This window comes from Pinus tabuliformis, chromosome X (genome assembly GCF_031772625.1).
Source record: "Pinus tabuliformis cultivar Carrire ecotype Pingquan chromosome X, CPIR1, whole genome shotgun sequence".
NCBI classification, from domain to species: domain Eukaryota; kingdom Viridiplantae; phylum Streptophyta; class Pinopsida; order Pinales; family Pinaceae; genus Pinus; species Pinus tabuliformis.
Window position 1 is genome coordinate 621,662,846 of NC_142308.1, and position 27,561 is coordinate 621,690,406.

The window sequence follows — 27,561 nt, forward strand, 5'->3', positions numbered from 1 at the left end:
GAGACACACTGTAGTTAGACTTCTCCTATGACACCGTCCTAGTTTTCGGGTGATTGAGGAAGTTGTACCGAGAAACCAAAATGAAATTCATGATAACTACCAAGGAGAAGCCCAATAATCATCCTATAAATCTTGTACATACAAATTTGGAGTCATTTATTTTATATAATGACAACAGACAAAATGATGTAGATAGTCAGCTAGTGGAAATTAAAGATGTACTAGAGATTTTCAATTGTATAAAGACATTTTCAAATCAAGAAAAATAAAAGCTGCCAAGTTCATCAGAACAACTATTGGACAAGGCAGAGAAAGGCTTAGAACAACCACCAGAGAAGGTAATGAAAAATTCAGAACACTCTAAAGAGAAAGTTCAAAAAATTGACCCAAAACAGAACCAATATGTACAAACCTTGGAAGAGGAACATGGCCTTTGGGCCATGGACTTTGATGGTGCTCTTGGGAAAGATGGATCAGGTATTGGCATTTGGATTTGAAGTCCACATCATCAGTAGGGTAAGCTCCCTTAGAATGTCAGATTATGCTCATACAATTTAGCTTTTGATTGCACTAATAATGAGGTCAAGTATGAAGCGTTGATCACAAGTCTAAAGATCTTGAAAAGGTTAGGTGCATGAAAAAATCAGTGTATTGTGATTCAAAACTTGTGATCAAGCAAGTCAAAGGAGAATATCAAGCTCATCATTTGTGAATGAAACAATATAGAAATATGGTTTCAGATATTCTTAGCATGTTTCCTGAATATACACTTTCAGTTGTACCAAGGAGTCAGAATATTATGGTAGATTCATTAGCTACAACTGCAAGCAATTTCAAAATCCCCATTTTTTCAAACAAGAAATTTTAGATTCATGTGAAGCATCAACCCTCTGTTCTTGAAAACTTGAGATATTGGCAAGTATTCTGGGATGACAAGCAAGTGAATAACTTTCTTCAGAGTGAAGGAGAGTTTGAAAACTGTTCTATGTACGAATTTTATGACAAGGATGATCAAGTCATTGAGGCAACCCAAGTTGATAGATTACCACTGAAGGACAACAATATTTCGAAAGGTCTTGTACCTTTGGAAGACTTGTTTGATCAGGATGATGTAGCGAGGAAGCCTAAATTAGTACCTACTAAGAAAGGTGTTGAAGACATGAACATTGGAACAACAGACAAATAAAAAATGATCAAGCTATCCAAAACATTGTCTCCCGAGGTAAAAGAGAAATGCATTCATCTATTGTCTGAATTTTCTGATGTTTTTGCTTGGGATTATGCTGATTTAAAGGAGTATGACAAGAAAATAATTCAATATACCATCCTAATTAAGCCCAATCAAAAGCCCTTCAGACAAAATCTAAGAAGGATTAACCCGAGGTTGTTGCCATCCATAGAGAAAGAAGTTAAAGGACTTTATAAGGCGGGTATCATTGTTCCTATCATATTTTCTGATTGGATATCAAATCTAGTCCCGACAAGAAAGAAGACTAGAGAGATTAGGCTCCACGTATACTTCAGAAACTTGAACAAATTATCTCTGAAAGATAATTATCCGCTTCCTAAACTAGACCATATCCTTCAAAGAGTTGTGGGCCCTTCCCGGCTATCACTTTTGGAACAAGACAATATTCACCACACCTTGGGGTGCATTCAAATATGAAAAAATGCTATTTGGTCTCAAAAATGCAGGGGCCACTTTTTAGTGTGCCATGGACATAGCCTTTCCAGATGAAAAAGATGTTTTCTTAGTTGTATACATAGATTATGTAACTGTATTTTCACATTCAGATGATGAACATTTGCATAATTTAAGAGTCATTTTTCAGAAGTGTAGAAAGTTCAGGATCTCTCTCAATCCAAAGAAAAGTTTGTTTGTTATTGAGGAAGGAAAACTTCTCAACCACATAATTTCAAAGGATGGCATCCGGATTGACCCTTCATGAGTAGAAGCCATTCAACAAATTGACTTCCCTTGCAGCAATAAAGAAACCAAGCATTCATTGGTAAGATGAATTTATTACGCAGATTTATTCCTAATTTGGTTGAACATCTTAGATAAATGACCAATATGTTTAAAAAGGATAATGAGGTGAAGTGGTCCGAAGAAGCCCGCAAGTCCTTTCATGTAGAAAAGCTTTCCTTAACCACTACCCGTGTTTTAATTAGTCCTGACTACACCAATGATTTTATTATATTCTCATATGCTTCTGAGCATACCATGGCAATAATACTAATGCAAAAAAGGGATAAAATAATTTTTCAGTCGCAACAACAGGGATGCAGCCCTTATGTACAACATCATTGAGAAACAAGCTTTACATTTGGTAAACGTGATCAAAGATTTCGGAGTTTAAATTTTACATTCCCATACTCTAGCTTATTTGCCTAATGCAGCGGTAAAATAAGTTCTTGTGCAAAATGACCCAGAAGGTAGAAGAGGTATATGGATAGCAGCATTATTAAAATATGATCTTGAGATCAAGCCTACCAATCTGATCAAGGGTCAAGGCTTAGCCAAACTCATGGCCAAGTCAAACCTTCATGCTTTAGACATCAACCTTGTAGTAGCATTGTTCGACAATCAAGAAGAAGTGGATCTCATTCAGGTATCTAAAATATTTCTATCATCCCCTCGATATTCTGATATTATTCATGTGCTTCAACATCTAAATCCCCCTACAGGAATGTCTAAGGCTAAGAGCAAGTCATTGAAGTTGAAGGTTGTTGAGTCCCAAACTTTCATCTTCCCTATACACCTTTTTAGCCTTCTTTTCCAGTTACTTGACCCACCAAGCTGTCAAATCATTACATATTAGTTTAAAGGAGCTTATAAAATGGTTTACTAGCTATGTCTTGTGACTACTATTTGATCTAGATTTTTGCTCAGTCAGCTGCGGAATCTTGTCAGTTTCCGCAGCCAGCTCAACTTTCCGCAGCCATTTTGTTGAAGTCTATGTTACAGGTGTCTACTGGAGAATCCGGCCACATGGGAAAGCTGCAAATGATGTGTACATGGAACGTGTCCCCTTGGTTCAGCCGAATCACTCACAAAAGGCCATGGTCAAGGACAGTCAAAGCAGTGGTCAACCTAAGAGTTTTGCGGTGGCACGACTCTGTTTTTCACCACGTGAAGACCTGCGTGGCAAATTCCTCAATCTCTGGAGGTGTGCTAACACCTGTGGACCGCTCCGTGAACCAAATCGAACAGCCACCACTCCTTAGATTTAATTGTCACGGCTACCATACTGCTAGATCTCAGGACGTGGTTATTCACGTGTCTGTTTAGCAGCGCAGAATTTAGGAATTAGTTGTAGCATCCTCAGTTATAAATAACGCGTTATCATACGCTTGTTAGCTAGCTTTTTATATGTAATCTTGACTGTTTTACGAGCCCACTGTGCCGTGCTCTATCTTCATGTTTTGACTGCATTCTAATATATGAGAAGACAGTGTTCTTAAAGTTCAGTTTGTGACTGATTGTTCATTGGCCGAGGTTGCAGAGGGCCCCTGTACACCAAGGCTCTGTAACTACTGTATAGTTTCTTGCTTTCCTTCATTATGTTACTGTTTCCATAATCGTTTGCTTGTATATATTACACTGTTCTGATATTCATGTTAACTGCTGTCCATATTTTCTTTTATGCTTTCTCATGACTGTTAACTGATCAGTGTTTTTCTTTCAGGTTCTTGTAGACAGCCCGGGCAATTTCACATAGTTTTAATGACTAATGACATGAAATCATCTTGTCCTTCTGCTGATTTATTTTCTGAGTTTTAATTCCAGCATTGTTATTTCTTTCAGTTCTGTTTTTCTCATTTACTTTCATGCAATTTAGATATCATATTACTCAATTTGTTTATGATTACCTCCTATAGCCAGAGCGACTCGAATGGTGAGGGGTCAGAATATGAGTTGATGTAGTGTGATTTAGTTTACTTTTCTGCAAGTTAGTGATTAGATTACTCATGTCATTTTCAGTTACCTCCTATAGCCTGAGCGAGTCAAATGGTGAGGGATTGGAAGTATGAATGCGTAGTTTGATCTTAGTTTCATTTTATGCAATTTAGACATCAGATTACCTTGCTTACAGTTTTTGAATTGCTTTGAGTTCAGCTTTTCTCTTTTTATACAGCAGCAAGGATACTGGGCTTCATTGTCACTAGCTCACTGTTTGGTACATTTTTATTTTCTCTTAGGAATTGATTTCATCACTGCAAGTTTTAAAACCTTTTTGAGAACTTTGAAGTTTGGAAATCATTGTAGAAGTCGCCATCGCCATCCATACTTGACTTTCAATTCTGCCATCTCACATTAGGGAATCAACAAAAGATAAACCCAAAAACAAACCAAAAATAAAAAATGACAAAGAATTAAGAAATCGGTTATCTTGCATATACAGTGCACTTCACTTCAGCAGTTTACGACTCTCGTATTGACATTTTAAATAACAATTCAGGACACACTAAATTGACCAAACAAAGGCCTACAAATATTGCATCATGGACAATGAACTTTATTGGAAAGATCTTGGAGGTGTGTTGCTCAATTGTTTGACTGAAGATGAGTCTAAAGAGGTAATAAATGACTTCCACAAAGGAGATTGTGGTGGCCACTTGTACTCGAAGACCACGGCCAACAAAGTACTGAGAGCAGGTTACTATTGGCCTAAACTTTTTGCAGATATTTAAAAGGTAGTGATGAGTTGTCATGAGTGTCAAGTCTTCCAAGGTAAAAGAAATATTCTTCCTTTGCCTCTACAACCTATATTAGTTAATGCACCTTTTCAGCAGTGGGGCCTAGTTTTCATAAGTGAGATCAATCCATCATCATCCTAACAACATAAGTGGATATTGATAGTGACATACTACTTCACTAAGTGGATTGAAGCAATCCCAACCAGGCAAGCAATAGATTCAGTTATCATTCAGTTTTTAGAAACTAATATTTTGTCCCGTTTTGGTTGTCCTAATAAGATTATCACAGACAACGCGGCAGCATTCAAGTCCAAAAATATGACTGAGTTTTGTGACAAATACAACATTAAGTTGGGACATTCTACAACATACTATCTGTAAGGAAATGGTCTGGCAGAGTTCTCCAATAAATCCTTAATCAATATCATCAAGAAACTATTGGAGTCCAACAAAAAGAATTGGAACAAAAGGCTGATCAATGCATTGTGGGCAGATCGAGTGAGTAGTAAGAAATCTCTTGGGCTCTCTCCTTTTTAGATTATGTATGGAGTAGATATTTTTTTCCTTCATCATTAGCAGTACAAATCATGAAATTGTTACAAGAAGCGGGAAGTGAAGAGAATGATATTCAACACCAGATCAATCAAATGATTCACTTAGAGCAGACATGGGATGAGGTGTTAGCACCTAAATCTGCCTTAGGTTGAAGGAAGGCAAAAATTAGGGTAACCACAAACCATGCTCAGTCTGGTAGCTAGCCCTACCAGAGCAGGAGAGGGCTCTCTCTGAGTCATGCTTAGTGAATAGATGATCGAAAACGGTCTGAGATGACTTACAATGTAGTATTTACCTTAGTCTAGTAAGTGAATAGGGATTCTGGAAACAAATTTATGAAATGACCGAGCTTCTGGGATGTCATGGAACTGGCGCTCAACAAAGAATAGAGAATTGAATATGAAGGCACAGATTATTCCATGAGGCAAGGTAGGTAGAAAATGTAACAATTTAGTTGGAGGTATCACGGCATGAATAGATTTCTGAAGAAAGTGAAAGGGCATAATGACATGAATCCTTTTCAACAGAAGAAACAACACAGAAACATGAAATTTTCCCGCAGGCAGAGCAATAAAAATTGGATTCTACCTAATCTCACTCAGAAAATTTCATTAGAAATGAGAATGGAATGAATTATGAAACATAACTAAATAAATATGAACACATAATAAATACATTTGCTACACTTACAACCACAAGAATCTCATGAAACAGAGCCGCTGCCTTTCATTAATTCTCTGTAAAAAATACATAGTGAAGAAACAAAGTTTCTTTCCCACAGTCTCCCAGAAGTTATAGGCCAACCAACCCTTTGCAAATAACTTGCATACAATATATAGAATGTGTGAGGAATAGATAGAATGCCCAGGGGTTGGGAAGTTACTCGAATCATTACAAAATGGAGATGGAGAGCCAACCATCAGCTACAAGTGCAGTGTTGCAAACATGACATTTGGCATTGGGTGACCGTTCGCCTTCCTTCGCCACTTGGATAGAAGCCAATATGGAGAAAAAACTATTTAAATGCCACCTTTGGTGCCAAAAAACCAAAGTGTAGATGACCGGGCCCACTTGGAGAAGTCACGAACCGAAATTTCGCGAAATGGAAGAAAATTGGCAATTTTTCCTCTGTGTGCCGCGCCATTTTCTCTGTGCGTCGCGCTACTTTGGGGCCTATTTTTGGGCACTTTCAGGTGTCCAAAATGTGCCCAAGTGGGCTTGTTGGAAAGCATGTCCTGTCTACTTTCCAACCCCACTAGAATTTCCAAATTTGGTGCTCATTTTCCCCTCCAAATATAAATTCTCCCAAGACTGCTTTCTGTGTGTCAAAAAAGTGGCAGAGAGGCCATTTTTGGGTGTTTTTTGACCTTTAGGAGACCCAGATCTTGTCAAAATTTCTTGCCCGGACACCAGTAGTCATAATTTTTGATGCTGAATCCAAATATGCAAGCGATTTCTTCATTGGAGCCCTATAATTTTAGCGTCGCACCAGTGGCGCGGCGCACAAAGAGGAATTTCCTGTTTTTTGTCCAAAAAATTTGCCTGTGACCAAAATTTGCCCAAATTTTTTGAAATTTTGGCTGGAGGTTCCCTATGGGGTGCCATGTTGAGCCAAGGAAGCCTCAGCCAAGATTCTAAGCCTATCTTTCTCTTTTGCCCGTTTTTCCCTTCTTGTGGCTTTCCTCAGTTTTGCTTTTAAACTCCTTATCCGGGCCTGTGCACTCATGGTTCGCACCCTGTAATGGAAAGCCATATTTCTCAATAGAGCAAGGTCCTGGTCGGCTTTGTCTAGCAGCCTCTCCAACTGCATGTTCCTGATCTCAAGATAGGCCTCCCCATCTTCATTGATCGCCTGCTCCAGTGATGTCGGTTGAACTCTTCTCCTTTGAGCAACTTGGCGATGCTCACGAATGTTTTGAAGCTCCATAATCGTCTGATGGTCCTGTTAGTGTCAGTCTTTCCAGCCTTCCTCCAGTGATCAAATATGCTCTTACAAAGTGGTCTCAGAGTTTCCAAGTCAAATTTTGTCATTTCAAAGAGTTTTCAAGCAAAATTTGGTCACTAGGCATTAGATCTAGGGTTTGCTTTCACTCCTTCTAAAGTTGCCCAAATGCCCATCTATGTCACTATTCAGCTGATTTTATCATCATTCAGAGGGTTTTCATTATCATCTCAGTGTCTAATGAGTCATTTTACACCTTGTTCATGCTTCAGTTGCGCCAAGGTAAGGTCATTTCCCTCTCCTAGGGTTTTGAAGGCAATTTCTCTTGGACGGTCAAATCATCGGCAAAACTTGTTTCCTGATGTTCATACACCTTCCCCTATCCTTAAAGTACCTTAACAAATGCTTCCCATCACTGAGATTCCCCAAATTCTTTATTTTTGCACAAACCCTAGTTTCTAGCTACAACCTGGCAATTTTCTAGGTTTGGCCTGTGTTTTTCCCTTTTGGACCCCTTCCCCTCACTCAATCTCTGAGATTCCACTTTCCCCTACTTCCTAACATCCCTCCCCACTCCCAAAAATTTCCCCAAGAATTTAGAAACCCCTTATCCCCTTCATTTCGCTTCATTTCGACAAAATTCCTTGTTTCACACATCGGGACAAGTCGCACTCAAATGATGTTCCAGAGCAATAAAAGATGAATTTTGGAAAACTGAGAGAGGTTTTTGTCCATAAAATTCCAAAGAAGAAAAACCTCCTTCACGTTTTGCACAGGTGTCATGGTTTTAGAGAAATGTCAAAATTGCAATCGCCAGATCCAAGGAGGTTGGCCAAGGCACTAAAATGACGGAAAAGGCCCGATCCACTCCAAATTTTGGCCAAAGCCTCTTTGACTGAGCATGGAACTAAATAGCTCATCCCCAGCACAAATTCCAAGAAATTTTGAGCATTTTGGGTGATTTTTGGTTTTTAAGGCAAAAGACAGGTTTTTCCGCTTGACGGGTCTCACCCCCCGCGCGACCCTTTCACTTGGAAACTTTATTTTCAAAAAACTCAGTATTTCTGGATTTGGCATGAAAAGTTACACATGCTCATCCATTTCCAATAGATTTTATGAAGTTTTGGGCCTCCTAAAAGTCAAAAAATAAGCAAAAAATGACTTTCTGCCACATTTTTGACACACAGAAAGCAGTCTTGGGAGATTGCAATTTTGGAGGGGCAAATGACAACCAAATTAAGAAATTCCAGTTGGGTTGGAAAGTAGACTCACAGACCTTTCTAACAGGCCTACCCTTGCCTCATTTGGACACCTGTAAGTGCCCTAAAAGTGCTCTCAAAGGCGCGCGACCCGTCAGGATTTGGCGCGCGACCCATCAGGCAAATTTCATAATTTTTCACTTACAGCTCATGGATTCGCCCAGCTATTACTAGTTTTGACTTTTGATGGGGTTTTTCACCCTCTTTGATGTAATTTATGTATTTTCATGTTGATGTGACACTTATTTACCTAATCTAGAAGATTCATTCATGAAATAGCTTGTATTTAATGAATGAATTGGTTTCCTAGCTTATAGAGGCAAGTTGTTTTGACTGCCTAGTTTTCAGTGCTTAATTTAGAATTGCTTTAAACAGCTCCTAGGATAGTGAGATCGACCCCTAGAGGCAGGGAAAAATGTTAGATGATCTATATTATGTACTCTCTTGCTCATTTTCATGGTTGGACTCTTGAGGGAGAAGCTATCATTGTATTATTCACTGTATCTCTGCAACTTTTGGCTAAGGAAGACCAGGGTTTTGCAGTCCTTTTTGGGATTCTTGTGGTTACATGTATTGATGGTGTGTTTCTCTATGTACTTGTAAGTGTGTTATGTGAATCATTTCCTTTCTTTTTCTTCTGCACATTAAGCAAATGAAGTGTTAAAGTAGAACTCATGACTGTCATGCTCTGCTTTTAAGTTTGTTTAATTTCAATGTTTTCTACTGTTTAAGGAGAATTCAAAGTTATTGTTTGCTCTCCTTAACTCCTCATCTGTCATTCCTAATCATCCACCTCAATCAAAGGCATCAATACGGTCTCCTACCTCGCCCCAAAGAACCCCCTGTAGAAACTGTGTCCAATCCCCACACCCAAAATTGCTACCTCCTCAATTTGCCACCAAAAACCCTAAAAATCCCAAATCAACCCTTTGATCAGTTTACTAGCCTAAAATCAGTGTCACCCTAGTGGTTATCTCGCCCATTGAAGATCTTTATCGAGATAGACCGGAGAGAGCCCTCTCCTGCCCCGTAGGGCTAGCTACGAGGCTAAGTGGTTTGATGTTGCCTTGAGGTTTACCTTTTCTCAGCCTGAGGTGAAATTTCAAGCGCTAACAAGTCCTGCAGCTACTTGTTTCTCTACTCTAGGTAGTTCATGTTCCATTTGGCCCTCTCCAAGTTAAGGGACAAGGAGTCAATCACTAACTGCTGCTCCTGGATGATCTCTGTGAGCTCCTCCTTTGTTGGTTCAACATCTGTCTCATCATCCTGGAGGAGAACAAACTCAGTCTCCCGCTCACCTGATGGTCATTCCTATTGCACTGGCTCCTTACCCTTACCCTGCTCCTGTGGTGCTGATGTTAGAAGTGAGGTCCCTTCCAACCCGGTTGGAGATAACACTCACTTTTCTGCTGCAAATAAGGGTCTACTGCCTTTCCGATAGGTGATATATACTGGCATAGTGGCAGTCTCATGTCACTCATACTGATGATATGGGCCCCCTACCTCATGCTCTGCCTCTAAAACCACCTGTGGAGCACTGAAGAAGTCACGGGAGATGAAGTCCTCCCAAGCAATACCCTGCAATCCCAACTGATGGTCTACTAAAGTCTGGATAAGGGCAAAGTGATACACACTGTTGAGCTGCTATCGAGGGGTCTTGTGCTGCATGAAGTTCCTCATCCTCTCTATGTTCCCGCAGATGAAAAATGGGAGGTTCATCATCTGCACCCTGGTAAAGTGCATGAGCAACCTGACGTGATAGGCATAGAGGCAAGAAAACCTCCTCTCGCAACTGAAGTACTTCATGATCAATTTCATGAGTGGGGCATACTCATATTTCAGAAATCTGAACGGAAAAACTCTCGTGAGTTGGCTCAAACAACTATCCTTGATGTAAGGCTCATAATGATGCCTCTCCACCTTCTTTTTCTTATGCCATTGTTCCCCAATGTTCGTTATTCCTGTTGCCACTGATATGGTTTCCGGTGTCAATGTGAAAGTGACCCCAGCCAGGACAGATTGACCTCCCTGTAGATTAAGTGCAAAAATATGGGCCAACTCATGATGGACTCTGACATTTGCCACCCTCTGACAAAATTCATAACATGCCAAGTCTGGAAACAAGACATGGCAAGAGGGCATGCCTGAAGCTCAGTGAGGGTGTTTGGCTCATCTCTAAGATGTCTACCACTCCGGTGATGTCTCCTATGGGCCCTCTCTCCTGAAGATGTGTCACTGTGGGTCCCCTCCTCATACTCTGATGAAACTTCTGATGCCATTACTGCTGTTTGTACCCTGAGTTTTGTGCTGCCCTCTGAATCCAATGGAACTGGTAGATGCTCTGAAAATCTGTCACCAAGGGGACAATAAAACAGGGAGTATTAGGAGAGGAATGATGAAATGGGAATAGGGGCTAAAGGGAGAGATGTATCAAGGATTTGGGAGTGTTTTGAGTATAGTATTGATGGGGTAGGGTTTGAATTTATTTTGGTAGGGTTTGGGTAGTTTTTTTTTTTGAGTCATAGGAGGAGGGGGGAAAAGGAATATGATTACAGTGGTGTTAGGGTGAGGATAAGGGGAAAATGATGCAGGGAAAATGGTGATAGGGGAAGGGTAGGAGAACACTTTGACAACACTGTTACTGTAGCAAAAACCCTAGGAGCTTGATTTCTTTGTGTCTTCTTTTGTTTACTATAAAAAAAAATTGGCATTAGATTTATACTCATCAAAATCATGGTATTCTGCTCAAGTTTAATGCCAAGAGTGAAGGTAGTTGGTCTACCTCTCAAGTTTGATAGGCATTCACAAAATTTTTAGGCAAATTGGTGGTTTTCTGGGCTTATATCTCTGTGTGTTGTGCGCACTGCCCAGTGCGCCACGCGCTCTGAGTGCGCCGCGCCAGTGGCATTTTTACACTGTGAACCGGCTCCCAGTGCGCCGTGCACAATGAGTGCGCCGCGCCTCCTTGTGTGTGCGTCGCGCGCTCAGAATTTCACCATGAATTGCTTGCAGGGATAGGGAAAGGGTTATGTAGTGGTTTTAGGGTGGGGTTCTTAGGAAAAATGGTCAAGGGGAGATGAGAAAGATGATGGGTGAGGGGACAAGGGGAGCGGAGTGAAACCTTGGTGCTATCATCTCATTTTTGTAACCCCAGCCATCGTTTTCTTGGTGATTTTTTTCATGGTTGACCTTATGCTTTTGAGTGACATTTAAACATCTCATAAAAACCATATCAATGACAAAATTGATGGAGAAGAGGTGTCCACAGGGCCTACCTCTTGTTTTGCTATCCTTCACCAAGACTTGAAGCGATTTGGCAATTTTTTTATGCCCCTGGCTATGTGCGTTGCGCGCCAAGCCCAGTGTGCTGCGCGCTAGGTGTGCATCGTGCCCTTGTAAATTTCCCACTATGGGCTGGTTGTGTGCGCGCCACGCCCTCTGTGTGCATCGCGCTCCTTGGTGTATGCGCCGCGCCCTCGAAATCCAACTCTCACTCACTCAAACGCTCACAATTTCGCTTTCTCACTTTTGCAATGTCTCTCCAAAGCTTGCAAGAGCACAATGGCTTTGATTTGGGCAAAACATGTAGTTATAGCCTTGGAGGAGATGGGTTTGATTTTTGCCTCTTTGAAAACCCCCTTTTCTAATGTTGAGTTTTGCACTTTTTCATTGATCTTCAAACACACTGATTTTCACTTTCCCTTTGACATTTTGGCTCAAATGATGAAATCTTCGGCACCTCTTTGCAGGGAATGTATGATAGAGCATTGGGCAATGTAAATCATAACTGCATCTGAAAAGTCAACGGGTGATTCTTTGAAAAAAATTTGTCATAATTGAGCTTGTTTGACTTTTCTTCAAAACAGATTTTTGAAGAAGAGTCGAAGTCTCTTCAGGTGATGATGAAGCTTTCTGAACCATAGCTGTGTAAGGCCTCCCTCTGGCCTGCATGGCTTGTTTTGGACATGTTTTCAAAGACCAAATTGATGAATTCCTATACCCAATCATAAAAAATGACTTTGTCCTGTAAAAGACCAGACCTTGACTGTCATGAGCTTCGGTGATTATGGATAATGACTTGAGCCAGCAGGGGCCAGACATGAGGGAAAATGAATAGCATGACTTTCTCCATCAGATCATGGCATGTCCCTAGTGAAATGCAGCTGAGTGAATGGAGCGGGACACCTAAAATTGAAATGCACAAAGATTTTTAATCTCTGACGGAGGGCTGACCAGACCGACTCTAACATTAGCTCCAATGGGGGATGGTAGCTCCTTGGAGGTGCCAAGAACAACAGATCTCTGGAGGAGCTAGATAGTGCCTTTTGTCCATTGGGCTATGGATTCATCATTTCGATAAACAGCATAGGACTCTGGCTTATTTATAAAACTGAAATGACCAAGAAATTGACTCTACTTGACATTGAAAAAACTTAAAAACTAACTTTACAAACTGAAACCAAAATGAAATAAAAATGATATTTACAATGACAGTGGAAGCAGTGTTAATAGATCAGTAGTGATACTGCTTGAGTAGCCGACCATTGATCAGCCCTCCAGGACAATCTTCCCCATTCATTTCCTTCAAAAGAAAGGCATTCTGACCCCTATATGCTGCAATCTTGAAAGGACCTTTCCAAAGATTTTCGAACTTTCCGTGCTTGCCTTTCTCTTCATTCCTTGCATCCCACTTCAGCACCACATCATTCAACTGAAATTTATCTGCTTTTTCTTTTCTGTCATAGATTTTCTTTATCTTCTCCTACAACTTGGATGTGTTCTTGAAAACTTCTTCTCTTGTTTTCTGCAAGTGGATCATTTGATTCAGCCTTCTCTGCATGGGATCTTCTTCACTGCCGGCCTCCTGAAGAAGTTTGACCACCGGGGCAACAAGAGAGGTGGGGAATACTGTGTCAACTCCATAAACAAGCTCAAATGGTGACATACTAATAGACTTTTTCTGACTGATCCGATCTGCCCAAAGCGCATGGACCAACCTCTTGTTCCAGCTCTTCTTATTTATTTCCAGCAGCTTCTTGATGATGTTGACCAAAGATTTATTCGAAGATTCTGCCAATCCATTGCCTTATGGATGATAGGCAGTTGAATGACCCAAAATTATGTGATATTTATGACAAAATTCTACCATCCTTTTCGATTTGAAAGCTGCTGCATTATCAGTGATTAATTTGTTTGGACAACCAAAGCGAGACAAGATGTTATTTTCGAGAAATGAAATGATTACCCTGTCTGTGGCTTGTCTGGTAGGGGCTGCCTCAATCCATTTTGTGAAATAGTCTTTCGCTGTAAGGTTCCATCTATGCTGTGCAGAAGAGGCGGGATGAATTTCCCCAATGAAATCCAACCCCCACTACTGGAAGGGAGTGCTCACTTCAATAGGCTTAAGTGGAAAAGGTTGTAATTTCTGTTTCCCTCTGAAAATCTGACATTTATGACAGTGCTTGACCATATTATGCACATCAGCAAACAAAGTAGGCCAATAGTACCCTGCTCTCAAAATTTTGTTCGCTGTTGATTTCCAAAAAAGATGACCACCACACTCTCCTCCGTGTAAATCCTCCATGGCTTTCTTTGCCTCCTCTTCCACCAGAAAATTTAACAAAATGCCACCAGGATCTTTCCAATACAGTGCATAATTCAAAATACAAAACTTGGCAGCCTTCAATTTGAGTGTTCTCGCTTTGTTTCTAGTCATGCCGGGTGGTGGTGATAGATTTTTCAGCACATATATTATATATGAATACCATGGGGACAAAGCAAACATTTCGGATACCTAAATTGACGTTCCTTCCTCATTCTCATCGGACATGGCAGCGATCATATTTATGTCCAAGGCATGCAAGTTTGATTCGGCCATTAGCTTCGCCAACCCTTGTCCTTTGACCAGCTTTGTAGGCTTTATCTCCACATCATATTCCAGCAAGGCTGCAATCCATTTGCCTCTTCTCCCTTTTGGATTGGTCTGCACTAAAACATCTTTTACAGTAGTATTAGGAACATAGGCCAGAATGTGAGAATGTAGGATATATACCCAGAAATCCTTCAATGCCTTCACCAATGCCAGGGCTTGCTTCTCAAAGATGTTGTACTTTAAAGTTGCATCCCTTATAGCCCTGCTGAAGAATGCAATGGGTCTTTCATGATCATCTCTCTTCTACAATAATACCACTGCCATGGTGTGCTCAGAAGCAAATGAAAACTATATGAAATCCTGAGTGTAGTCTGGGCTAACTAGAACTGGAGCTGAAGAAAGGGCCAATTTGATCAAGTTGAAAGATTTTAAAGACTCCTCTGTCCATTTCACCTAGTTGTCCCTCTTAAGCATGTTGGTCATTTCTCTTAAGTGTTCTGCAAGATTAGGCACAAAACGACACAAAAAATTCATCTTACCATTGAATGATTGTATCTCCCTTTTGTTCCTAGGCAGATTGATTTGCTGAATTTCTTGCACACATGTTGGGTCTATACGAATGCCATCCTTTGAAATTATGTGCCAAAGTAATTTGCCTTCCTCCATGACGAACAAGCTCTTCTTAGGATTCAGCGATAGACCATATTTCCTGCATTTTTGAAAGACAATTTTTAGGTGATGCATGTGCTCTTCATCATATCTGGAAAATACTGTCAAATCATCCAAGTACACCACCAAAAACACATCCTTCTCATTTGCAAACGCCAAGTCCATTTCCCGCTGAAATGTGGCACCTGCATTCTTTAAACCGAAGGGCATCTTGGCATAGTGAAAGGTTCCCCATGGAGTGGTGAATGATGTCTTGTCTCTATCATCTTCATGGATAGAAATTTGGTTATATCAGGAATAACCATCAAGCAGTGACATACGAGATGCCCCCACTACTCGGTGAAGTATATGGTCCATCTTGGGCAGCGGATAGTTGTCCTTCAATGAGACCTTATTCAGATTTCTAAAATCAATGCATAGGCGGATCTCACTGGTCTTCTTGCGTACAGGCACTAAGTTAGATATCCAATCTGAAAATCTTATGGGCACAATGATACCTGACTTATACAACCTATCTACCTCCTTTTCGATGGATGGCAGCAACTTTGGATTTATCCTTCTCAGCTTTTGTCTAAATGGTTTTTGGTTGGGCTTGATGGGTATCGTGTGCTGAATAATATTTGTATCATAGGTCTTTAAATCAGAATAATCCCAAGCAAACACATCTGCAAATGAATCCATCAAACTGATATATTTGTCCTTGATCTTTGGCGGTAGTGCTTTGGACAATTTTTCCAACTTTGGATTGGCAGCTGTACCGATGTTGACTTCTTCTACACCCTTCTCTGTCGGCTGCAATGTTGGTTTGCAGGCTACATCATCCTGATCAAAAAGTTCCTCTAGAGGTATCAAGCCTTTAGGAATGATGTTATTCTTCAGCTGCAATACGTCCATTTGATTGATCTGCACTTCATCTGTACCATTCCCTTTGCTTTCATCGTTTTCTTCATCAATTGAGGTTTCTTTGAACTTGCCTTTGTTGAGCAGAAAATCCTTAATCTCCTCATCATCTTGAAACACTTGCCAATATCGTTGATTGTCTAGAATGGTTGGACGATGGTTGACATGGATTTAAAATTTATTGCTGGAGTTCATGGGGATCTTCAGGTTGCTCGTTGCCTTAGCAAGAGCATCAACAATACTATTTTGTATACGAGGCACACATGTCAAGGTGTATTCTGAAAATAACTTCAAGATGTCTAAAAATGCATTACGATAGGCCCGCATCCTAGGATGTTTTTCTTGATACTCACCTCTGACCTATTTTATTACCAACTCGGAGTCGCCATATACTGAAATCCTCTTTGCATTCAACTTTCTAAGAATCTTCAAGCCAGCAATCAGAGCTTCATATTCAACTTCATTATTTGAACATTCAAAGGCCAGTTTGTAAGAGCAAACTCTCACGCTGCTAGGCACTTTGTTTGGGGTGGAGAAAGAACTGCGTACCCAAATTCCAATACCAGCGCCATCATTCCCTACTGCTCCATCGAAATCCATGGTCCACAAGCCTTCTTCCTCCTCTTGTAAGTGCTCGAAATCTGTTTGCCTTACCTTGTCTACTTGTTGTCCATCACTTTCAGCTGATTGCCCAACATTTTCCTGCTTTTCTTGTCTTTCTTTCTTCAAAATTTCTCTAAAATTTTCCGTTATTTCTGAAATTTCATCTGCTTCTGACTATCTATCTCATTTAAACTATCTGAAAACAAAACAAAAGACTCTAAATCTGTATGTACATAATTAATAGGATGATTTATAGGTTTCTCCTTGCTTGTGATCATATATTTCATTTTTTGTTCCCGATATAACTTCCTCATTTGTCCAAACACCGGGATTGTTGCATAGGAGAAATCCAGCTATAGTGTCCCTTTCAATTTCGCTACCCAAGACCTGGAAAGAAGCATGCCAAACCTTGGAGGAATATCTACTCCCACCACATCCATCAAATTTTTTTTCATAGGAAGCTGATCTAAACTCACAACTAAGTCTTTGATGAGTCCTATACACCTTACTCTGCTGGAATCGAATGAATAGAGATCATGATATTGTCGGGTGATGTCCAGACCAAGCTTATCCATGATAGCCTTGGGCATGAGATTGTGAGAAGCTCCGGAATCGAACATGGCATTGTGTAACACAAAATCATGCAACCGTAAACTGATATAGAAGGGTGGCACATCGCTATCAAGGGACTCACCATTCGTTGCTGGTCCAAAAAGCATTTCAGGCTGATCATCTTCTACATTTACCATGTCGGACATTGGGTCCAAATTCAACATTTTAGAAATCTGTCCCCTATAACTGCTGTTCTTCATGATTTCAGTCAAGGAGATGGATACCTTTAACTTAGAAATCTCATTCTCTAGGATAAAGGTAGGAGTTGTTTCTACCTCTTTGACTGGGATCTCTTTCCTTTCCTTTTCCTTTGATGTGGCTTGCTGCTGTGGTTGTTCTACTGATTTTGATTTGCTGCTCTCCGGACCAATCGCCTCCTTTCCTTTTCTTTGTGTAGCTGATGAATCATTTTTTGTTGTTTCACCCTCCTTCTTTTTCTGAATTGGTTTGGCTGGCACATCTCTGTTTCTAAGAGAATATCGCTACTGTTGTGTGGATAGAGCATTCATATACCCCCTTTGATATTCTTCTGATTCTTCTTCCAACACAGTGTCGCTAGCTAGAATAAAATCAGTGTCTTGATGTGCAGGTGAATTCACTGCACATTCTTCCTCTTTGGTAATGTAAGTAGGTAGCTCATCTGGAGTGAAGAGATGGTTTTCTTCGCCTATTACATTCCCGCACTCATCTGACTCCGATCCATGCACAAAATTCTGCTGCAAAGGTGTTTGTACTGGCTGTTGTGCTGTCTACTCTTGAGTTCGCTGATCTCTTTGTCTTATTCTATATTGTGGCTGCTATTGGCCACGAAAGTTAGGATTCCTAACTTGTGGCTCTGGCTTGTCAAGTTTTACCCTTTCAAGCATCTGCTCTACCTTTTTGAGACGCTGATCCATTGAAGAAGATTCTTATTTCATAGTGGTTTTCTTCTCTGCTTTCGCTCTAGCTCTTTTGGACAGCAGGTTTGCCTCAATGCTGACCGCAATTTTTTGCATGTCTTCCATTGTAGCCGGTTCTCTCTCTCTTAATTGGTACGCCATGTCAGTGTCAAAACCATCTGGAAACTTCATCATTGCTAGTCCCACAGGTGGCTTTAGATGATCTGGAATTTCGTTGTAGACTGCATTAAATCTAACACAATAATCTTGGCATTCCGTTTGATTTGTTCATACTCGGCCAGAATTTGAAGGGGATTCTTTTTCACTTCCCACCGGTTCAAAAATTGTCTTTGTAGTTCAGCCAAGGTATTGATACTTGCAGCCGTCAAACCTCTGAACCATTTCCTCACATCACTTACAAATGTCTGTACAAAGAGCCCCATTGCCACGTTCTCTACATCAATCTCATGAAGTTCATAAAAGTCTGCCATTTTGTCTACATGTTGCTGAGCAGTAATGCTATTAGGAGTGCCATCAAAAAACGGGATTTTACTTTGATAATCATTTGGCATGTCATCTAGGACTTGGGGCAGAACAAGGGGTGTGAAATAGGCAGCCATCATTCTCGGTGGATTTGGCCTTAGAGGTGTTGGAGGAGTGTGCACAGTTTGCAAGGGGCTTGCAATTGGAGTTTGGGGCTGTGTTGCAATGTAGTTATCAATTAATCTATTAGCTCTTTCGGTTTCGAGGTCTACAAAAAATTGCAGATTGGGGACAGTATAATCAAAAGCCCTTTCGGATTTAGACTCAAACAATGATATCTCAAATCGTTCGTCAAACTCAAGCTCTTCAAGATACTCAAAAATGTCGGGACATGAATGGGATTTGAAGACGAGAGTTATGGTGCTTTCTTGAAAAAGGAGTCTTGGCATCAAATTGGGGTTTTCATAGATATGAGGAGGATCCGGGTCTGGATTGGCTCTAGTATATCGCCTTGAAGCCAGCGTGCTATTGAGAAAAATCAAGGGACACGACCAACTTACTCAGCCTTTCCAATCCTAAGCTCATCATCCGGAAGCCTAGAATTATTATGAAACAAGGGGATTTTATTTCAACGGGTTCCCCAGTGGAGTCGCCAATATGTTAGCACCTAAATCTGCCTTAGGCTGAAGGAAGGCAAAAATTAGGGTAACCACAAACCACGCTCAGTCTGGTAGCTAGCCCTACCAGAGAAGGAGAGGGCTCTCTCCGAGTCACGCTCAGTGAATAGATGATCGAAAATGGTCTGAGATGACTTACAATGTAGTATTTACCTTAGGCTAGTAAGTGAATAGGGATTCTGGAAACAAATTTATGAAATGACCGAGCTTTTGGGATGTTATGGGACTGGCGCTCAGCAAAGAACAAAGAATTGAATATGAAGGCACAGATTATTCCATGAGGCAAGGTAGGCAGAAAATGTAACAATTTAGTTGGAGGTATCACGTCATGAATAGATTGCTGAAGAAAGTGAAAAGGGCATAGTGACATGAATCCTTTTCAACATAAGAAACAACACAGAAACATGAAATTTTCCCGCAGGCAGAGCAATAAAAATTGGATTCTACCTAATCTCACTCAGAAAATTTCACTGGAAATGAGCATGGAATGAATTATGAAACATAACTAAATACATATGAACACATCAGAAATACATTTGCTACACTCACAACCACAAGAATCTCATGAAACAGAGCCGCTGCCTTTCATTAATTCTTTGTCAAAAATACACAGTGAAGAAACAAAGTTTCTTTCCCACAGTCTCCCAGAAGTTATAGGCCAACCAACCCTTTGCAAATAACTTGCATAAAATATATAGAATGTGTGAGGAAGAGATAGAACGCCCAGGGGTTGGGAAGTTACTCGAATCAGTACAAAATGGAGATGGAGAGCCAACCATCAGCTACAGGTGCATCGTTGCAAACATGACATTTGGCATTGGGTGACAATTTGCCTTCCTTCGCCACTTGGATAGAAGCAAATTTGGAGAAAAAAATATTTAAATTCTACCTTTGGTGCCAAAAAACTGAAGTGTAGATGACCGGGCCCACTTGGAGAAGTCGCGAACCGAAATTTCGCGAAATGGAAGAAAATTGGCAATTTTTCCTCTGTGCGTCACGCTACTTTGGGGCCTATTTTGGGGCACTTTCAGGTGTCCAAAATGTGCCCAAGTGTGCTTGTTGGAAAGCCTGTCCTGTCTACCTTCCAACCCCACCAGAATCTCCAAATTGGGTGCTCATTTTCCCCTCCAAATATTCATTCTCCCAAGACTGCTTTCTGTGTGTCAAAAAAGTGGCAAAGAGGCCATTTTTGGGTGTTTTTTGACCTTTAGGAGACCCAGATCTTGTCAAAATTTCTTGCCCGGACACCAGTAGTCATAATTTTCGATGCTGAATCCAAATATGCAAGCGGTTTCTTCATTGTAGCCCTATAATTTTAGCGTCGCGCCAGTGGCACGGCGCACAGAGAGGAATTTCCTGTTTTTTGTCCAAAAGATTTGCCTGTGACCAAAATTTGCCCAATTTTTTTTTAATTTTGGCTGGAGGTTCCCTATGGGGTGCCATGCTAAGCTAAGGAAGTATCAACCAAGATTCTAAGCCTATCTTCCTCTTTTTCCCATTTTTCCCTTCTTGTGGCTTTCCTCAGTTTTGCTTTTAAACTCCTTATCCGGGCCTGTGCACTCATGTTTCGCACCCTGTAACGGAAATCCATAGGTCTCAATAGAGCAAGGTCCTGGTCGGCTTTGTCCAGCAGCCTCTCCAACTGCATGTTCTTGATCTCGAGATAGGCCTCCCCATCTTCATTGATCGCCTGCTCTAGTGATGTGGGCTGAACTCTTCGCCTTTGAGCAGCTTGGCGATGCTCGCGAATGTTTTGAAGCCCCATAATCGTTTGCTGGTCCTCCAGCTACTTGTTTCTCTGCTCCAAGTAGTTCATGTTCCATTTGGCCCTCTCCAAGTCAAGGGACAAGGAGTCAATCACTGACTGCTGCTCTTGGATGATCTCTGTGAGCTCCTCCTTTGTTGGTTCAGCATCTGTCTCATCATCCTGGAGGAGAACAAACTCGGTCTCCCACTCACCTGATGGTCCTTCCTCCTGCACTGGCTCCTTACCCTTACCCTCCTCCTATGGTGCTGATGTCAGAAGCGAGGCCCCTTCCACCCCGGGTGGAGATAACACTCACTTTGTTGTTGCAAATAAGGGTCTACTGCCTTTCTGATAGGTGATATATACTAGCATAGTGGCAGTCTCAGGTCACTCATACTGATGAGATGGGCCCCCTACCTCATGCTCTGCCTCTAAAACCACCTATGGAGCGTTGAAGAAGTCACGAGATATGAAGTCCTCCCAAGCAATACCCTGCAATCCCAACTGATGGTCTACCAAAATACGGATAAGGGCAAAGTGATACACACTGTTGAGCTGCTGTCGAGGGGTCTTGTGTTGCATGAAGTTCCTCATCCTCTCTATGTTCCCGCAGATGAAAAATGGGAGGTTCATCATCCGCACCTTGGTAAAATGCATGAGCAACCTGACGTGATAGGCATAGAGGCAAGAAAACCTCCCCTCGCAAGTGAAGTACTTCATGATCAATTTCATGAGTGGGGCATACTCATCTTTCATAAATCTGAACGAAAAAACTCTCGTGAGTTGGCTCAAACAGCTATCCTTGATGTAAGGCTCATAATGATGCCTCTCCACCTTCTTTTTCTTATGCCACTATTCCCCAATGTTCGGTATTCCTACTGCCACTGACATGGTTTCCGGTGTCAATGTGAAAGTGACCCCAGCCAGGACAGATTGACCTCCCTATAGATGAAATGCAAAAAGATGGGCCAACTCATGATGGACTCTGAAATTTTCCACCCTCTAACAAAATTCATAACATGCCAAGTGCTGGAAACAAGACATGGCAAGAGGGCATGCCTGCAGCTCAGTGAGGGTGTTTGGCTCATCTCTAAGATGTCTGCCACTCCGGTGATGTCTCCTATGGGACCTCTCTGCTGAAGATGTGTCACTATGGGTCCCCTCCTCATACTCTGATGAAACTTCTGATGCCATTACTGTTGTTTGTACCCTAAGTTTTGTGTTGTCCTCTGAATCCAATGGAACTGGTAGATGCTCTGAAAATCTGTCACCAAGGGGACAATAAAACAGGGAGTATTAGGAGAGGAATGATGAAATGGGAATAGGGGCTAAAAGGAGAGATTTATCAGGGATTTGAGAGTGTTTTGGGTACAGTATTGATGGGGTGGGGTTTGAATTTATTTTGGTAGGGTTTGGGTTTTTTTTTTTTTGAGTCATAAGAGGAGGGGGGAAAAGGAATATGATTACAGTGGTGTTAGGGTGATGATAAGGGGAAAATGATGCAGGGAAAATGGTGATAGGGGCAGGGTAGGAGAACACTTTGACAACACTGTTACCGTAGCAAAAACCCTAGGAGCTTGATTTCTTTGTGTCTTCTTTTGTTTACTAAAAAAAAATTTTGGCATTAGATTTATACTCATCAAAATCATGGTATTCTTCTCAAGAATAATGCCAAGAGTGAAGGTAGTTGGTCTACCTCTCAAGTTTGATAGGAATTCACAAAATTTTTAGGCAAATTGGTGGCTTTCTGGGCTTATATCTCTCTGCGCCGCGCGCTTTGAGTGCGCCGTGCCAGTGGAATTTTTACACTGTGAACCGGCTCCCAGTGCGCCACGCACAATGAGTGCGCCACGCCTCCTTGTGTGTGCGCCGAACGCTCATAATTTCACCATGAATTGCTTGCAGGGATAGGGAAAGGGTTATGTAGTGGTTTTAGGGTGGGGTTCTTAGGAAAAATGGTCAAGGGGAGATGAGAAAGATGATGGGTGAGGGGACAAGGGGAGTAGAGTGAAACCTTGGTGCTATCATCACATTTTTGTAACCCCAGCCATCGTTTTCTTGGTGATTTTTTTTATGGTTGACCTTATGCTTTTGAGTGACATTTAAACATCTCATAAACACCATATCAATGACAAAATTGATGGAGAAGAGGTGTCCATAGGGCCTACCTCTTGTTTTTCTAGCCTTCACCAAGACTTGAAGCAGTTTGGCAATTTTTTTATGCCCCTGGCTGTGTGCGGCGTGCACCAAGCCCAGTGCGCTGCGCGCTGGGTGTGCGTCATGCCCTTGTAAATTTCCCCCTGCAGGCTGGCTGCGTGTGCGCCACGCTCCTTGGTGTATGCGTCGCGCCCTCGAAATCCAACTCTCAGTCACTCAAACGCTCACAATTTCACTTTCTCACTTTTGCAATGTCTCTCCAAAGCTTGCAAGAGCACAATGGCTTTGATTTGGGAAAAACATGTATTTATATCCTTGGAGGAGATGGGTTTGATTTTTGCCTCTATGAAAACCCCCTTTTCTAATGTTGAGTTTTTCACTTTTTCATTGATCTTCAAACACACTGATTTTCACTTTCCCTTTGACATTTTGGCTCAAATGATGAAATTTTCGGCACCTCTTTGCAGGGACTGTATGAAAGAGCATTGGGCCATGTAAATCATAACTGCATCTGAAAAGTTAACTGGTGATTTTTTGAAAAAAATTTGTCATAATTGAGCTTGTTTGACTTTTCTTCAAAATAGAGTTTTGAAGAACTGTCGAAGTCCCTTCAGGTGATGATGAAGCTCTCTGAACCATAGTTGTGTAAGGCCTCCCTCTGGCCTGCATGGCTTGTTCTGGACATGTTCTCAAAGACCAAATTAATGAATTCCTAGACCTAATCATAAAAAATGACTTTGTCCTGTAAAAGACTAGACCTTGACTGTCATGAGCTTCAGTGATTATGGACAAAGACCTGAGCCTGCAGGGGCCAGACATGAGGGAAAATGACTAGAATGACTTTCTCCATCAGATCATGGCATGTCCCTAGTGAAATGCAGCTGAGTGATTGGAACGGGACACCTAAAATTGAAATGCACAAAGAGTTTTGATCTCTGACGGAGGGCTGACCAGACCGACTCTAACATGAGGTATTTCAAAACACCTCTAAACTTCATGAGAGGATAAAGAGAATCTATGACCGGAAAACAAAGGAAGATGACTTAAAATTGCAGATGTGGTGCTTAGTTGGGATGCCAGAAATGAAGACAAGGGTAAACATGGTAAATTTGAAAACCTATGGAAAGGCCCTTATCATATTTTAGCTTTCCAAGGAAAAAATGCTTTGTTGTTAGATGATATGAATGGAGAACCATGCTTAGGAGGACCAGTCAATGGTAGGCTCCTAAAGCATTATATTTTCTAAATTGTCCTAGTTTCATTTTACATATATTTTAATTTTCTGCAAGTGTGAAGTAGAAGATCACTGGAGTTCGGATCCCGAAGTGAAGGCCATGGAGCTTCACTGATTTTCTACCACTTTTAGTATTTTGTCCTTAGTCATGTAAGTTAGTTTTGAGTCAGTTTTAGTTTTTAGTCAGTTTAAGTTATTTGAGTTGTCAACATTTACTCATGCATTCTAGTTTGAGTTTTTGACTGTATTGGCCCATATGGTTAGGCACGTGGTCTATGGTGTTCTTGACATCTCCAAGGAACTGCCATCCCCGAATAAGCCCGATGTTAGAGTCAGTATTTGCATACTTCCATCAGTGATCAAAACTCCTCTTTTATATCATATTAGTGTCCCATGTTGAAAGTTTTATCATTCTACCTAGGTCCTCATGCAAAAAATTACTTACTAATGTTAGCCCAACTTAAAACCCCATTCCATCTCAAAAATAAATTTCTACTAGTCCACTTTCATGTATCTTGCTAAGCATATATTGACTACAAAGGCTCATTTCATCATGTTTTGTGTCAATCAAGTCCACCTGGAGTCCAGTCATTCAAGGTCCCATTAGGTCACTAGGTTTCATTTTCCAAGGTTCAATAAAACACCATTTCACTACATAAGGCCAACAAAGTATGAGAGTGAACAAAATAAAATCCCTTTTCAGTTAAATAAGGATTTACAAGCATGTAACGATGGTTGTTAACGTTCCAATTTTGATTTTAAGAATGAATTTCATTCTAGTTTGTAATTTTATTCCAAAAACAAATATGTAATCCTATTTTTTTATATATTTATGTAATTTCATGTCATTATATGTAATAAGTGACTTTTCTCAAGTTGTCAACTCAATTCCAAAATTCCAAAGGACCAAAAGTCAAAGGTCAAACTATGCCAATGTATATCAAGTGATCAATTTGTATAAGAAAAGGTCAAATGTAAACATATAGTTTCCAAGAGTAAATTGAATGACAAAATGAAGAAAGTGGGTCCCAAGGCCCAAAACATCAATTTCATGAAGTATAAAATCCACCAAGACATCAAAAGAAATCCATTTTCACTCTCAAAGGTCGAGCTCACACTCCCTTGGCTCAAAAAGTCGGTTTTGCAGGTTCAGAGGAGAAACATTTCTTGGCACTGTGCTTAGGAAGAAGGTGCTACACTTAGAAGCTAGGTGTTGCGCTTAGAGGTTTGGGCACTGCGTTTTTTGATACTAGCGCTACGCTTTTGGGTTAGGCGCTGCACTTTTGCCCAGTAAGCCTCCAAAGCACCAAAAACACCTCCAATTCCTCTCAAAGCTCCACAAGAATGGGTTTTCCTCCTCTACCAAGTAAGTAACACTCTCTTCCACTCATTTGTTCTTCCAAACAACACTTCCTCTTAGTGTTTGAGTCCTAAGAAAAATTGGTCCCTAGGCAAGGGGCAAAACCTTGAATTCATTCCTATCTTAAAAATTGTTGCCCACGGGCCATACAACACCTTCCTACATCACTGTTGAGACCATCCCTACCCTTACACTATCTTTCCTTAGTCCCTAAACACTTTTCCTACAAAACCCTAAGACTTAGGTTTCTAAAAATCCATAGGAAGCCTCTACCATAAACCTATAAATTAATTTTCATTTCCAACTCCCTTCAAATTTTCACCCCCCATCACCTCCCATAGCTCCATAACCCACCACCTCATCTCCCCAGATTTTTGTAGTCCTATCCCCATTACCTAGACCTATTCCCAGTTCCCACTCTCACCTACCTTATCACTAGGGTCTCTTGAACAAACATTATGGAGGAAGATAGAGTTTATATGGAAGAAGAGGACACACAAGAAGAAGAAGATAGAGAATAGAGGAGGCCACACAAAGGAGGAAAAATCCTAAGGCTAGAGCCCACTAGCATAAATGAACTTCTGGCTTCACCAATGGCAGCCTCATGTTTTCAGTATGTGGGTTGACTTAGCTTTTGTAAATTGATTGAAAGAGTTCAACATCACCTAGTGTTGACCAAACTCTTTGCATCACACCTTAAAGACAATCAAGTAACCCTAGGAGGAGTGACCTTCACTTTGTCTACTTCTATCAGTGTTGCTGCCATAGGCATTCCAAACATGGGTGAGAAGTGGTTTAAATCAAAGGATTTGGAGGATCAGTATTATGAACCATTTATCAAACCACTATATAGGAATGAAAGGAGGAAGGTGTTCCCTTTCACCTACATTCTTAATAGGTATGCCCCCTTGATGAAAATCATCATGAAGTACTTCTCTTGTGAAGGTAGGTTCTCTAGGCTCTATACCTACCATATTAGACTACTTATGCACTTCACAAGGGTCAAATTCCTCAATATCCCATACTATCTGTTCAGAAGCATAGATAAAATGGCCTCCATTGTGCAAAAAAGAGATTATGACCAGTAGATGAACAACCTTTTCCATCACTCATTGATCAAGATCATTGTCCTTCATCACCTTGATTAGTTCCATATTTCATGGGACAACTTCATTGCTAATGAAATTTTCACTACTCCACCAGCTCCGCATGCTGAAAGTATGCCTTCTTCATCTCATCCCATCGATCATCATGCTGAAGCCATACCCCTTTCATCTCAACCTACTACTTCTATTCCTCCATTTGATCATCTACCCTCATTATCACCACCATCATCACCATTTCATGATCATGCAGGGTCACCTAGCAGAGTTGAGGTCATCAGGCCTTAGAGGAGAGATGTGAGCACACTGGCACATTCTTATTAGAGAGGCCACAGGCAGGTGTTTTCCACACAAATTTTGGGATGGGCCTTGCCTTCTTCATTAGAAAAGGAGGTACAGAAGGGCAAGGAGAAGATAATAGAGGAAGAGATCCAACATCAGGAGGAGGACCTCCATGAGACAGAGTAGGATTTTGACTTAGTTGACCTAAGTGAGCATGATGACAGTGAAAAAACAAACATTGTCATTAAAGAAAAGGATGCACTCATAGGGGAGTTCCAGGTCAACTTGCAGAGGGAAAAATACATCATTTCATACTATGAGCAGGAAAACAAGCAATATGAGACCAAACAAAAGCTCATGGAGATTCAGCTCATCAAGGCAAAGAGGGAGGTTGAAAAGGCAAAGGATTTACTTTATGAAGCATATGGATAATATGGTGAATAGCTAGAGGAACAGGTGCCAAGGAGAAGTCCAAGGATTAGAGGCCTAGAAAGAGCATTGGAGCTAGAAAAACAAAAAGAGGTTGA